The sequence below is a fragment of the Coregonus clupeaformis genome, chromosome 24 (genome assembly GCF_020615455.1).
Source record: "Coregonus clupeaformis isolate EN_2021a chromosome 24, ASM2061545v1, whole genome shotgun sequence".
Taxonomy (NCBI): Eukaryota; Metazoa; Chordata; class Actinopteri; order Salmoniformes; family Salmonidae; genus Coregonus; species Coregonus clupeaformis.
The window spans coordinates 20,327,821-20,341,159 of NC_059215.1; the positions used below are offsets into that span (position 1 = coordinate 20,327,821).

At 43.5% G+C, this 13,339-nt stretch overlaps 1 pseudogene; it reads left to right on the forward strand.

Moving 5' to 3' along the window:
* Positions 1 to 1,664: 1,664 nt before the first annotated feature.
* On the forward strand, positions 1,665 to 9,392 carry LOC123481793 (annotated as a pseudogene).
* Positions 9,393 to 13,339: the final 3,947 nt, after the last annotated feature.

The window sequence follows — 13,339 nt, forward strand, 5'->3', positions numbered from 1 at the left end:
TTTCTTTATAGCAAATTGAGTACAGTATTGGGACCCAGGCCATGTAGGCTTCTATACCAGTCTGTCTCACTTGTCCTCTTGGGTATTTGTTTGAATAAGTATTTGTTTTATACCTAAAGACTAGATATTAACACATGAGGGCATATCTCACTGACTGGCATCCACCACAGGAGGTTGGTGGCACCTTAATTGGGGAGGACGGGCTCTTGGTAATGGCTGGAGAAGAATGAGTGGAATGGTATCAAATACATCTAACACGTGGTTTCCATGTGTTTGATGCCATTCCTTTGCTCCGTTCCAGCCATTATTATGAGCCATCCTCCCCCTCAGCAGCCTCCACTGCTGAGTGTCCACATGGGAAACACTATTCATGGCACTCGATACACCAAGTGACTTTTTTCGTAGAGGGCTAGGAAACTTTATGCAGCAGGTTAGGATAATTTATGTAGCAGGTTAGAAGACTGAGGTTAAAGGTTGGGAAAAGTGTAAGGGTTAGCAAAAATGCTCTCTTAACCTGCTACGAAAATCTATTTGTCTCGAAGTGCCGTGAAAAGAGTGTGTCCCCTGTCCTGCCCACACATCCACCTTATAATACAGTATGTCATCCTTCTTATAATCATAGCCTGGCCTGGTGGTATTCACGTGACCGCGCCGCCACAGATCAACCTACAACCTGTGTGAAGCTAGCCACAATACTGGAATTTGCGGTTCGCCTTCAAAATAAATGTCCCCCATTGAAAGTGATTCAAACGGATACAAATAGTGGATTCATGACATATTTGGACTAGACAATGCTAAACAAGGTCGGAATGTTGTTATATAAATACAATTTAAAAAGACAATAATTAGTTAATTTGACACCAAAAAGTTAAATTATTTTGAAACCGCACTGTGGATGTATTAGACTTGCATTGGTGGCACAATTATATGCGCTCTACAGCCTTACCTATGGATCTTGGGACCATGAAATGGTGTATCAGCCTACTCAGTGACACTCACAGAACACAACTGTGTAGAGTTTACACAAATATTAGCATCTTAGCTCTTATTGCAGGACTTTGACTGTGGGAAATGTAAATGTAAAATGTAAAATGTAAATCACCTTTCCAGTCAGTCTATTGTGTGTTGAACATTCATATTGCACTGTAGAGCCTAACCTATGGATTGTGCACCCATGAAATGGGGTATCAGCCAACTCAATGACACTCACAGAACACAACTGTGTAGAATTTACACAAATATTAGTGTCTTAGCTCTTGCACAGTCCAATATGAATGTTCAATACGCACAATGAGCTGATTTCCCACAGTAAAAGTTCCCTAATAAGAGCAAAGTAGTTTTCTGTGGGTGTCACTGAATAAGCTGATACTCCATTTCATGGGAGCACAATCTCTAGTTTAGGCTGTACAGTACATATTAGTATGCCCCTAAAGGCAATTATGTGGTCTAATACAGCCACAGTGGGATTTCAACAAATATATGTTTATTGACACAAATTATGAATTATTGCACTTCATTTTTAATTATGTAATAACATTATAACCTTGTTTAGCATTATCTAGTCCAAATATGGCTTGATTCCACTGTTTGTATCCGTTTGCAATGGGGGAACCTTTATTTTGAAGGCGAAATAAACTATTCTGGCTAATCTTTGTTGTGTCTAGCGTCACACAGGTCTACTTACTAACGGGGAAATAACAGGGTATTGGTAGTGAAAAAAGTACCGTTTTGAAATTACGACTTTGTGGAAAATATGGAGTTTCTTATAGGAAGCCCCTTCTCTTCTCCTGTTGGACAACGAATTGGTAAGTCGGGAGAAATATTGCAGAAAGCTGTTCAAAAGCAGAGCCATCAAAGCTAATTATGCGTCGCTCGAGCCGCAATGTTGAATGACATCACAACTAAACTTTAGAAAGTTGCAAACTGTATCTAGCTAGCTATTTATTTCTGTTCAAACGTTTAATACATTTTGTCAAAGTTACAGGGGCTATTTTGTTATAGAGGTTCAGACAGAAATTGAGGAATTGCAGCTACTTTTATTTGCTAAGTACTATATACGTATATATGTTAATGTCGAAATCTGCCTTGAAAGATGTGTTCTCAAACCAATCAAATACTAGAGGCAGTCTAAATGACCCTTATCGCCCATTTGATTCGTAACCTCTGGTGACATGACAGCAATATTGACGAATCACTGATGTCAATGGGTGGGTTTAGGGCCATAGAAGTTGTTGCTTACTTCCTTATTCAAAACTGGACCAAAGCAGCCCTTTGGCTCACAAACCGTTTTAAACTAGACCCCATTTCAAGACTGAATTTATAATCAGCCTAACCTATGAACATTTCACAATTCATTTAAATCCTAGATCCCTGGTTTCTTAAATGACATTGCATTATTGCAGTCAAAGTTGGTCAACTTCCACATCATTACGTCATTGATATCTGGAACAAACTGTCTATATCAAATGCAGATGATGTTTTTATGTCACAGGTCTTTTGATGGAGCTATGGACAGTTATGTCTACTGTCCAGTCTAGTGAAAGTGTTGACATCCTTGCTGATCTTTTGTTCCTGATATCACACACACACACAAACCCTCTTACTTCATCCACTTCTCCCTCTCTCTCACATGTCATATGTTTAGACTACCTTGGAGGGAATGCGAACAGAACCAGCTGACAGTCACATGAAATAGGGGAGGAGAGAGAGAGAGAGAGAGAGAGAGAGAGAGAGAGAGAGAGAGAGAGAGAGAGAGAGAGGGTAAGAGAGGTGGGGTGAGAGGGGAGTGAGAGGGAAATGAGGGAGATTAGCAGAGAATTATAAGGACCAAAGAAAAGGGGCCACAGTGGAGTGCTTAGAGGATGAAATGGGAACAAACATTCCTCAATAAATGCCAAGGGTTGACTTTGATCACATTTAGCTGAGGTTAGATAATTTGCTAGATTGTAAATACTTTAAACTTAATCATTATTCAATTAAAATCAACCAACAATTGTTTACAACAATTATGTGTGGGCCAATGCCTGCTGAATAGGTTTGACAGTAGGCCTACGTTTACGGTCGCTCATAGGCTAGGTGGTATCCTCTGTGTTATCTTGATATCTAGCTGCATTGATATGTATTGATAAGTATCGATAATGCTGGGGTATAAAATGTGACTTTTATAGTCTGCCTATCTGCATAATCATCCATGTTGTTTGTCTATCTGCATACAGTAGACATGATTAATCATCCATGTTCTTTGTTGTCTCAGACAGTCATAATAAGAGTATAATATCATATTGTTTGTCGTCTCAGACAGTCATAATAAGGGGATAATATCTCCCTGTTGATGTTGACAGAACGAGCCACCAGCGCCGTGCTGCATTCAGAGGACTGGGCCCTTAACATGGGAGATATGTGACATCATCAACGAGACAGACGAAGGGTAATTATGGATGCAGTCACTTAGGCCATTTGTTTTCTATTGTGTTTTTATTGATGACTGCTTTTGTACAGCATCTTTTCGATGTCAAACAGTTACCACCACTGATAATATGATAACAATAAATACAGTCTTTCTGTGAATTGATGCTGGAAGTGCGTATGTGTGGTTTTCCTCCTAGACCCAAAGATGCAGTCAAAGCCATAAAGAAGAGGATTGTGGGTAATAAGAGCTTCAGGGAGATCATGTTGGCTCTGACAGTGAGTATTATTTCAGTTCTTTCTATTCCATATTCTAAAGTTTGGCATTCTCTTGATGGGGAATGTTGAATCATCTGGGTCTCTCACTGGGGATTCCCGAGACGGGAATTGAGTGACTTCAGGGAGTGACTGAACCGCACCTGCTATTTCAACCTCTAAATGCCCGGCTATGAAAAACCAAGTCACATTTTCTCCTGATGTACTGACCTGTTGCAACCTCTACAACCACTGTGATTATTATTTCACTCTGCTGGTCATCTATGAAAGTTTGAACATCTTGGAGAAAAATCTGACCTTAATGGCCATGTACTGTTATAATCTCCACCTGGCACAGCCAGAAGGGGACTGGCCACCCCTCAGAGCCTGGTTCCTCTCTAGGTTTCTTCTTAGGTTTCTGCCTTTTCTAGGGAGTCTTCTACATCTGCATTGCTTGCTCTTTGGGGTTTTAGGCTGGGTTTTCTGTATAGCTCTTTGTGACATCTGCTGATGTAAAAAGGGCTTTATAAATACATTTGATTGATAAATGGGGCTGTATACAGTACAGTACAGTTTGTTCCTTGCAGTGTGTGTATTCTCAGTCGTTCCTCCTGTATCTATCTTTAGGTTCTGGAGGCGTGTGTGAAGAACTGTGGCCATCGGTTCCACGTTCTAGTGGCGTCCCAGGACTTTGTGGAGGGGGTTCTCCGGTACGAGCCATCCTGCCCAAGAACAACCCTCCCACCACCCTGCACGACCGGGTGCTGAGCCTCATACAGGTGGGTTGCATCTCATAGGTTGAGTCTGAAATGGCACGTATATAGTGCACTACGTTTGGGCTCTGGCCAATAGGGGGGTCATTTCAGACGATCCATTTGGATTGTATACAGGTACTGTACAACTCGCTGTTTATTGACTGTTGATTTGGCTTGGACATTATCCCACTATTGCAAGACTGTAGAGGCCCTTGTTATAAGTTATGATAGGGTTAATGCAGTGATTTAATGTCATTTAATGTCATGTCAATTAGAGATAATGGAGAAATTGGTTGAAATGACAACGTTCATTACAGAACTCAGAACTTTATGAATGAACAGAGAAAACATGCCTTTGTCTATCATAAAGTATCTTCTTATCCTCCTCCCCCTCTCAAACTCTATCCCACTCGCACTCTCTATCTTTCTCTATCTGTCTCTCTCCCTCTCTCTCTCAGGCGTGGGCCGATCGTTCCCGTAGCTCTCCCTCCCTAGGAGGTGTGGTCTGTGTGATGAGGATCTGAGGAGGCGGGTGCCTGGAGTTCCTTTGTGACTGACCTGGACGCCCTCTCCCCATCCACACTCCCCCTCAGGGTAAGGCTCCATAGAGATCCTCTAATTTACTGCTGGATTCCTTATGTAATTCTATGGTGAGGCACGTCACCTGTGAACTTTGACCTTTAGACTCTTCATGTCTGTTATCTCTGGATAGATCACTATTTATCTTACACAAAAACACACACACACACTCCTTCCCACAAAACATACCCTTTACTATGTTGAGGTTCCGATGGCTCAGTTAGTTGGAGGCATGATGTTTGCATTCCTGCATGAGCCATGTCTGTTGTTTTGGATCAAATCATGTCTAACTGACTCTATTACATTGCTGTCCCTTTCTGTTGTTTCCTAGAGCATTCCAGAGAACGACTCCTCTGTTACAGTGCCAGCTCCACCTCCTCAGAGTCAGACTCCCGTGGCCCTGCTGCCTCGGTCCCTACCCAGGCTGCACTGACTGCCTTGCCCCCACAGCTCAGCTGATGGACCCATCTCCATCTCTCCTCAACATGGTACTCGAATAGATTGTAAATGCATTACCCCTTTTGATATTGTGGGGAATACTCATGTACACATAGTGTGAGTAAATACTAGCTACAGTTAAACGAGGCCCTAAGTGTTGGTTCTGTTTAGGACCCACTTATGATTTATCTCTTCAAATTGTTGGGAAAAGCCCATGTTTAAACCAGCGCCTAGGGGAAATGTCTGTATGTACCACCGTGGTTAAAGTGGTAAGGCCTCTCAATAGCCTCTATGATTATTTTTTCCTCTCCTCCTCATGTCTTTCCCCAAGCCTCATTTAAGAAAGAGTTGACAAAGAGCCTAAGGATGATTCTGTTGATGAACTTTCCAGGCCCAGAAGCTGAGAGTTGACCTGGCTCTGGTCAGGGGGAACCTGACTGTGATGACTGAGATGTTGAACCAGCTGACGCCTGGACAGAGCCAGCAGGAGGACTCAGAGCTACTGCAGGTCTGTCTGCACGTCTTTCTCCCTCATGCATCTCTACTCCCTCTCTTTCTCTCTCTCCCCCCCGCCCTCCCTTCTGTCGCTCTCTCTCTTTCTCTCTCTCTCCCGCCCTCCTTCTGTCGCTCTCTCGCTTTCTCTCTCCCCCCCCCCGCCCTCCTTCTGTCGCCTCTCTTTTCTCTCTCTCTCCCGCCCCTTCTGTGGCCTCCTCTTTCTCCTCTCTCCCCCGCCTCCTTCTGTCGCTCTCTCTCTTTCTCTCTCTCCCCCCGCCTCCTTCTGTCGCTCTCTCTCTTTTCTCTCTCTCTCCCCGCCCCTCCTTCTGTCGCTCTCTCTCTTCCTCTCTCTCTCCCCCCCGCCCTCCTTCTGTCGCTCTCTCTCTTTCTCTCTCTCTCCCCCCCGCCCCTCCTTCTGTCGCTCTCTTTCTCTCTCTCTCCCCCGCCCTCCTTCTGTCGCTCTCTCTCTTTCTCTCTCTCTCCCCCCCGCCCTCCTTCTGTCGCTCTCTCTCTTTCTCTCTCTCTTCCCTCCCTCCACCCCGTCTCTCAACCCCTCTGTTTGTGTGAGCAGCAGTTGTACCAGGTGTGTAGGGAGATGCAGAGCCGTGTGGTGGAGCTGATCCCCAGGCTGGTGGACGAGGGCCTCATAGAGGAGCTGCTGGTCGTCAACGATGACTTAAACAATGCCTTCATCCTTCTGACAGGTCAAGGCAGACACACACACGCACACACCAGACCTGGGTTCAAATACATGTGTATTTGTTATTTAAATACTTATGTTCTGTTATTTGAGTATTTTCAAATAATGTGGCTCCGAATCAACTACTTCTATTGAGAGTATTTTCAAATAATTTCCTATAAATAGCCTACTATTTGGAAGTATTTTCATTTACTTCTTTGAATACTATTTTTCAAATACCTGTGCATGGGATTGTATTTGAATCGAGGACTGTATATGAGTATTTTCAAATACATACCAATACTTTCCAAAGTGTATTTCCAAATCCTGTACATTCTAATATTGAACTACTTATCTTTTCAAATAAAAAATATCTAATTACTTACTTCCAAATATCTTTGAAAATAATTGAAATACCGTAAATAGTATTTGAACCTAGGTCGACACACACACACACACACACACGACTCGGCTACTTGCATTCACACTGATTTGCCCTCAAAGACATTGAAAATGAGGCACATGTATTACACAGTACAGATTGTCCATGTTCTGGAAGTCTGTGCTTTCAAGATTATACATCGTCTTTTTATTTTTCTCCCATGTTTTAGGTTTGACAGACTCAATAAGGCCCAGAGAACAACTACAGAGCAGGTACAGCCATCTGTCACTTTTGTTTTTGTATTTGTGTTTTTACATCTAGTTCAGTAGGGCACAATGTTCAGATATAAATATATTCTGTTGACAAGACATGCCTCTCTGACATGTACAGTAAGCAGTCATTTCACTCTCTTCATGCTGGCAACTCTAATTGCAGCTTGTTCAATACGTGCACCATCCTGAACACGACTCAATGTATCCCTCCCCTGCCTTATAGCAGACTCTGCCAGGGGCCAACCTCATTGACCTCAGCCCTATGCCCCAGTCCCTCAGCCAACCAGCAACCACCTCTCTGGCCGCTCAGCCAACCCGCGATTCAGCGCTCCCTCCAATCAGAGGCAGGCAGCCAACCAGTGGTAGCATCTGTTTTGCATTAAAAACTCAAGGCCTGTTGGACTCCATTTCTTAATCTCTCTTTAACATTACCAAAAGTATGAAAAAACATTGACAAAAATAATCTACACAAAAACTGAGCCCGTATTCAGAAAGTCTCAGAGTAGGAGTGCTGATCTAGGATCAGGTCCTCCCTGTCCATATATTGGTATTCATTATGATCTAAAAGGCTAAACTGACCCTAGATCAGCACTCCTACTCTGAGGCTGTGGTCATTGAATGAAGGAAGGTGATCATTCTGGTTGGTTTCCCTCCTCATACCCTGTCTCTGTGTGTCAGGTGCACCAGAGGAGGATGAGTTTGACATGTTTGCCCAGACCAGGGGCAGCTCTCTGGCCGATCAGAGGGGAAGAGGTGAGACACCTTCACTGTAGTGCTGGAGGGGTGTTATATCAGTATACAAATATCAAAACACACCGAAGAAATGTACACCAAAGATGACTGTTATACATATTATGGTATGTAGTTCCACAGGAGGTTGGTAGGCACCTTAATTGGGGAGAACAGGCTTGTGGTAATGACTGGAGCGGAATAGGTGGAATGGTAACAAATACATCAAACACATGGCATTCCATTTGCTCCGTTCCAGCCATTATTATGAGCCGTCCTCCCCTCAGCAGCCTCCACTGATGTAGTGTTATGTACTGTGTGTGTGTGTGTGTGTGTGTGTGTGTGTGTGTGTGTGTGTGTGTGTGTGTGTGTGTGTGTGTGTGTGTGTGTGTGTGTGTGTGTGTGTGTGTGTGTCCAGTATGCGGTACGAGGACCCAGGAGCAGTGGAAGGACTGGCTGGAGCCCTGGACACCAGGTTGCAGGTTACTGGAGCGGTAATGCATGTTTCTCATTCATTAGCTACAGTCAACATAACATATCCTACGGAAAGCACAGGGAAGGATATATATTTTGGTCTAAAAATACTGACTTAAAGGCCTTCAATTTACTGTTGATTTACATTCTGAATCATCCTGTTATTGCCAGCAATAAGGTGTAACTTTCAGGAAGGGACCGTTTCGATGCAGACAACAGCAATGAGCCAATGTCCATCACACAGTCACAGTTAAATAACAGTTAAGTAACTACTCTATTAGCGATGATGCAGAAATGGGTTTGAATGAAAACATGCATTCACACGCTGAGGTCCTGAGGACTAGACACCACTAGAAACATCTGCCTTGTGCCGTTCTACTAAGACTCATTAACATCTCTTTGTTTCTTTTTCTACCCCTTCTTTGCGTTCTATTTCTCTTCTCCCTCCCCTCAGATTCCTTCATCAAGCCCCTAACCTTAAGAACTCCACCCTGGAAGACATTGACAGATGGCTGTCTCGGACACAGAAACGGTAAGACGGTGACTTTTTAATGTGGTGTGTTTTCTTGTCCTTTCAACAAACATTAATGGGTTGTCATGAGTTGCTACATGTACTTGTTTCGTGTTACAGCAACCAGAGGCTGGGGACAGGGAAGGGCTGACCAGTGAGGGTAAGTCTTCAACTTGTTTTTCTTTCTTCCCTTTTTAACCATCATCATTGCCAAGATCCTATTTCTGCGCTGTGCCAGTAGAAATCAGTGTTGCAATACCCACACCATTAACTCTCTCTCCCTCCCTCTCTCTTAGAGTTTGACAAGTTTCTGGAGGAAAGGCGAAGGTGGCCGACCACATTCCCTCAACACGCAGCCTGCCCCCCGTCTCGTCCAGGCCCCGCCACAATCCGCCCGGCAACAGGAGAGCTCCCATGACCAGCTTTTCTCACTCTGAGAGGCGGCGCCCACATAGCAGAGGTGGACTCACAGGTCGACACACAATCCTAGCCTACACTGGTCAGCACATAGGATGAACACACACAGTGCCTTGCTACCTTTTTAATCATACAGTGTTTCTACTTTGAAATGAAGATGTTTTTCAGTCTTCACTTTGTGCTGTTGCTGTAGTTAAGTCTATGACATGATGACAATCAGTTATGCTGTGTGGTGGCACTTTACTTTACCTTATCACTGTGGATATATCGCCTGAGTATGCACGCTTGGTAGCTCACACACACACACACACACACACAGTGTGCAATGTCACCACCTTGTGGTGGTATCACATCATTCAATCCCTTTTTGCCTATACAGTAAGGGTACAAAACATTAAGAACAACCTCTAATATTGACTCCACCCCGCTCCGCCCTCAGAATAGCCTCAATTCGTCTGGGCATGGAATCTACAAGGTGTCAAAAGCTTCCCACAGGGATGCTGGCCCATGTTGACTCCAATGCTTCCCACAGTTGTGTCAAATTGGCTGGATGTCATTTGGGTGGTGGACCATTGATACACACAGGAAACTGTTGAGCGTGAAAAACCCAACAGTGTTGCAGTTCTTGACACACTCAAACCGATTCGCCTGGCACCTACTACCATACCCCGTTCAAAGGCACTTAAATATTTTATCTAGCCCATTCACTCTCTGAATGGCACACATACACAATCCATAGCTCAATTGTCTCAAGGCTTAAAAATCCTTCTTTAACATGTCTCCTCCCCTCATCTACACGGTTCAAGTGGATTTAATAAAGTGACATCAATAAGGGATCATAGCGTTCACCTGTATTCACCTGGTCAGTCTATGTTATGGAAAGAGCAGGTTCATAATGTTTTGTACACTCAGTGTATATTTAAAAGTCAGTGCTGTGTAGAATTCCTGAATACTGAGCCCAGTTGAATCAATGCAGAACGCAATATCAACCTTTTCATGTAAATTCACAGTTAATTCTAATTCTGAAGTTTGATAGTGCAGATATATGAACTATGTGAACTATATATATGAAGCTTAATATTATTAATGAAAATAAACTAAGTTGATATTTGAAAACAATAGTACAGTGGTTATTATTATTTATTATAGTGAAACCTATTAGTCTTGATACAGTATGTTGTGCTACTTTGTGGCTTTGACCATGAAGAGTCCAGTAACCCTAAATGAAAGGGGCTCTTGTCCTGACAAACATATTTTGTCTGGGCAGCCAGTTTGTTTCAGTCTCTCAGACTCAGGGTGCTCCACACGCTGCAGATACTAGTTATGTTTGTGTAGTATCAGGAACTTGTGTGATTATGACCTCACGACACTCCCCTGGCCACTGGGTCTCCCACCTGTTCCTAGTAGCCTTCTGTCAGCTACATACATGGGATGGTATGAGGAATTATCAACTGTTTCCACTTCTGTAAGGTCATTGTGACACAATGAAGGTCAACAACTCACACCCTTCCTTCACGCTTCTCACCACTGCAAACCATCCCCACTCTAGCGTTGTCTCTCCTTTCCGCCTATGGTGTTTCAACACTAAATCTTTAACTGAGTGATCATACCAGAGAGAGACAGTGTGTACAGTATTGCCTGTTCCAGTCATAGCTGATAAAATCCCCTGTTGTTCAGGTGATAAGAGATTCCTGCCAGCTCCTACTTCATTGACATCAGTTATATTGTGTATTATTGTGTCCGTGTTCAAGGATGTCTGCACTGATACACTGACTGTATGGGCATATGGACACTCCAAAACAACCATGTATTATGAGAGGAAGACAGAGAAACCACATATTAGACTTGCCAGAGCTAGGGGAGAGGAGACAGGGAAGTGGGACAGTCCTCTGTACCTATTGATTCAAAGCCCTAGGCCTATTACAACTGTGAGTATTGTACTTCTGTGATTGACTTCACTTTGGACATCCATTGTTTGGAAAATGAACGAATTGGTGAATTGGTTAAGGAGCGTTTCCCTGTGCTGGACATATCTGCTTGTCTTTCTCACCAGCGCAACTTCAGTGATTCCCAACCAGGAGCAGGTAGCGCAGGGAAACTCCTACAGGCCAAAAATACACTGATTTCGATGATGTATCCTTTCTACGGACCAGATCAAGTAGTTTCGTATCTTCTTCGCAGCTGATTCGTCCATATTCACTCTCGATGAATGAGGAGAACTACCATTACACACCGAAACCCAAACACCTGCGGCACAACCGGCTCCTGCGCATTTTGGGCTGTCTTTCGATCCGTTCTGGATGTCCATAGAACGCCCAGCCGAAGCAAGGGTTTGGACGTCGGAGGGGAAAGCGTCGACACGGTGCGTCTGGTGGTCAAACTGCGTCTCGTGGTGACCCGCACGCCTTACCAAACTACACCACCAACGAGGGGTTCAACTTCGGCGAGTCTCCAGAGCTGACAGAGGGCAGCGCGCTACCAACGAAAACTAGAAAAGGAAGCAGAGGATTTGGATTTGAGTGAGCTTCCCGCAGACGTTGCCAGCACTCTGCGTGACTGGCTGGTCGGCTCCGCCACCTGTGGAATGCGCTACCAGTGGGTAAAATTAGCTCCGGTGTTCTGGCCCCGCTGGTTGCGCCACACCGACTGCGAAAAATCTGGTGGCTCGCGGAGTTGCTCTTTCCCCAGCGGGATGGCATGCCGCCAGGCCCAAACCACACAGATAAAGATTCTGGCCTGGCACTGCTGGAGCAGCGAAGAGGAGGCGGGGATGGGTTAAGAGGGATGGCCGGGATCGACAGGGGGACTGTGGTGGTGGGGACAGGTGTTGCAGGCAGAAAGTGTTTGTGGAGGCAGGTGCCTTATCCTGTGGTTACAGCGTGTAAATGTTCATGCAAATAGTTTATTTGATCACTGTTAATCACGAACATGTAGCCTATTTGGGTTTGGCCTATATTCAAGATAGAATTGATTTGAAAATCTGATTGTCAATGTAGGCTTACAACAATTTGTTTTGCAAATGATTATCAATTATTGTTTGTCCAGCCCTGAAATTAGGCTACCTGTATACAATTAATTAACTTGGTTTTTGTGATCAACTTTAGTATACAACGAGGCTATTGGACGAAAATTGAATAAACTTTGTTTCCAACCAATGTGTTTAAATGTTTTTTTTTAGGTAGACCTTTTCTTTCTTTCTTGATAAGATTTCACATTTTGCAGCGTTTTTCTATTTATGTCACACAGGACAGCCTACTGTGACGGATAGGCATGAAGAACGTTCTGTTTTCGAAATTATTCTAGAATACAACGCTGTCCTTTTATTTTATTTATTGTCAACGAGCGTCATCTAGTGGTAACATCATAATACAAACGTGTCAATGTATTTTATCCCCGACATTTTCCATACGCACTAACAAGCTTATTTCTCAAACATTTTGTGCACACATTTGTTTACATCCCTGTTAGTGAGCATTTCTAATTTTCCGAGCTCTGTTTGTTCACAGGAACCAGAACCCTTCTCGATGGAGGGCAATGATGGAGGTGGAAAAGAGGGAGAAGGAGAATAAAAGTTCTGCGGACTGTTTGGCTTTAAGAAAAAAACAGCGATGGAGAAACGGACGGAGGATTGTGAAAAGTATTGTCTCAGGCGCGGAATTGTGTCTGTTATAGTCGGATACAGTAGATGCTTCATGTGTCTTTGTTTTAGTGTTACATTTTGTTTTCATGTTATGATTGTTAATATGAACACATTTGCTGACAATATGTTAAAACATTTGATAGAATATAAAATCTGATTTAAAAATATTACTTTCCAGATAATGCTTTGTCATAATTCTCTAATGAGTCAAAGGGATCGACCTCTATAGGTCAAGAATAGGCCTACATACAAACTCAATGGGCCATTCGTTGAGGCATTCTACTTTACATTCTACCTTAGATATATGT